Source organism: Grampus griseus, assembly GCF_964374135.1.
Source record: "Grampus griseus genome assembly, chromosome: 8".
Taxonomy (NCBI): domain Eukaryota; kingdom Metazoa; phylum Chordata; class Mammalia; order Artiodactyla; family Delphinidae; genus Grampus; species Grampus griseus.
In genome coordinates this window covers 82,168,349-82,170,602 of record NC_139002.1, presented here as the reverse complement: position 1 = coordinate 82,170,602, position 2,254 = coordinate 82,168,349, and the positions used below count along the sequence as shown (strand labels likewise).

General features: G+C 42.1%; 1 pseudogene across 1 annotated transcript; it reads left to right on the top strand.

Moving 5' to 3' along the window:
- Positions 1 to 1,226: 1,226 nt before the first annotated feature.
- Positions 1,227 to 1,890, top strand: LOC309826127 (homeobox protein NANOG-like; annotated as a pseudogene). The gene has a single exon. The product of its transcript is annotated as a homeobox protein NANOG-like (transcript).
- Positions 1,891 to 2,254: the final 364 nt, after the last annotated feature.

The window sequence follows — 2,254 nt, the reverse complement described above, 5'->3', positions numbered from 1 at the left end:
ACCTAAAAGCTTGAGGACAACAGGCTGAAGCTATTCGCTGTCCCTGAAATGTCCTTTCTTCTTTCTCTTGTTGCTGCAATTCTGTATGTTCTTTCAGGATGAAATCAAATATTACTTCTATGAAAACTTTCTTAGATTACACTCCAACACCAGGAAAACTTGTTCCTACCATACCATCTATTGCCTTTATCGTTCATTTCTAGCATACAGGTGTAGTGATTTCAGAATTGTTAACCTATATCCCCAGGGGAAACAACTTTCTCGACTAAAGTGTGGAGTGTATGTACTGTTGCTTTGGCATTTAGAATTTCAGACTCCACTTATTTTCGGGGTTAGGTCAGCACCTTTTACCTGCACTCCTGTCAGTGAGGCTGTTTCATACATTTGTAACCCCATTCGATTCTGCATTCTATTCTGGGATCCCTCAGCCTTCTAAATAATACTTTTTAAGTTGTATACATTAAAGTTCACTCTTTGTGCTGTAAAGTTTCATGGATTTTGTCAAATGTGTAGCAGGTACCCACTGTCACGGTATCATATGGAATAGTTTCACGACACTAAAAAATCTCTTGTGCCTCCACTCTGTAACACCTCCCCACCACACACACATACACACCCACCAAACACACACATACACGAACCTCAAACTCCTGGCAACTACTAATCTGTCTATTATCTCTGTATTTTTGCTTTTTCCAGAATGTCATATAAATGCATCAGTATATAGCCTTTTCAGGCTGGCTGACTCCCATTAGCAATAGGCATTTGTGATTCACCGATGTCTTACATGGCTTGATAGCTCATATCTTTTTATTGATGAATAATATTCCATTGGGTGACTGGGCTCCAGTTTGTTTATTCATTTACCTATTCAAGAAGATCCTGGGTGCCTCCGTTTTTTGACAGTTATTAATAAAGCAGCTATAAACATTTCCATGCAGGCTTTCATGTAGACGCACTTTTTAAAATTAGTTGGGTAGATATCAACAAGCACAATTACTGGAATGGTATGGTAAGGGTATGCTTAGTTTCGGTCATTTTCCTACATTGGGCTGGTAGGCTTCTGTTATCACACAGGTGACTTCCCTTCATCCCATATTTTTAATACTTTTATACCTGGAGATCTTCACCTTTCTCTAAGCTCTTCTACCTAGATTCTTAAGCCTGGACTTTTTCTACCATCTATCTAGCCCTTTGGTTTTCTCCCTCTCCTTCAATTCAACAACATGAGTGTGGACCCAGCTTGTCCCCAAAGCCTGCGTGGTCCCGAAGTATCCAATTACAGGGAATCTTCACCAATGCCTGAGATTTATGGGCCTGAAGAAAATTATGTGTCCTTGCAAATGTCATCTGCTGAGACCCACAACGTGGAGACTGGACAGTCCTGATTCTTCCACAAGCCCCAGGTAAAACTACTGGCCACGGCTGCAGACAAGAGCACAGAGAAGAAGGAAGAGAAGGTCCTGGTCAAGAAACAGAAGACCAGAACCGTGTTCTCTCAGACCCAGCTGTGTGTACTCAATGATAGATTTCAGAGGCAGAAATACCTCAGCCTCCAGCAAATGCAAGAACTTTCCAACATCCTGAACCTTAGCTACAAACAGGTTAAGATCTGGTTCCAGAACCAGAGAATGAAACGTAAGAGGTGGCAGAAAAACAACTGGCCAAGGAATAGCAACATTGTGTGACTCAGGGCCCAGCAACTACAGAATACCCAGGCTTCTATTCCTACCACCAAGGATGCCTGCTGAACTCTTGCAGAAACCTGCCCATGTCAGGTAACCAGACCTGGAATAACCCAACTTGGAGCAACCAGAGCTGGAAGGTCAATCCTGGAGCAATCACCCTTGGAACAGTCAGACCTGGTGCCCCCAAGCTTGGAATAACTAGACTTGGAACAGTCAATTCAACAACTATGTTGAGGAATTCCTGCAGCCCCAGAACCAGTTCCAAATTCTCCTGTCAGTGATTTGGAGGCCACCTTGGAAACTGATGGGGAAAGCTAGAACACAATGCAGCAAACTGCTAAGTATTTCAGTTCCCAACAGCAAAGCATGGATTTATTCCCAAATTATTCTCTGAACATACAGCCTGAAGATTTGTAACAATGGCTGTATTATTCAATCTCAATTTGAGCCTTGACTGTATTACTTCCCTAGAATTTTTCTTTTACAATTACGTATCTCTCTGCCTTGAAAAGCTGCTTTTCATTGTGCCTTGTGTGTCAGTTTGGGGGTGTATGATTGGTGACTAA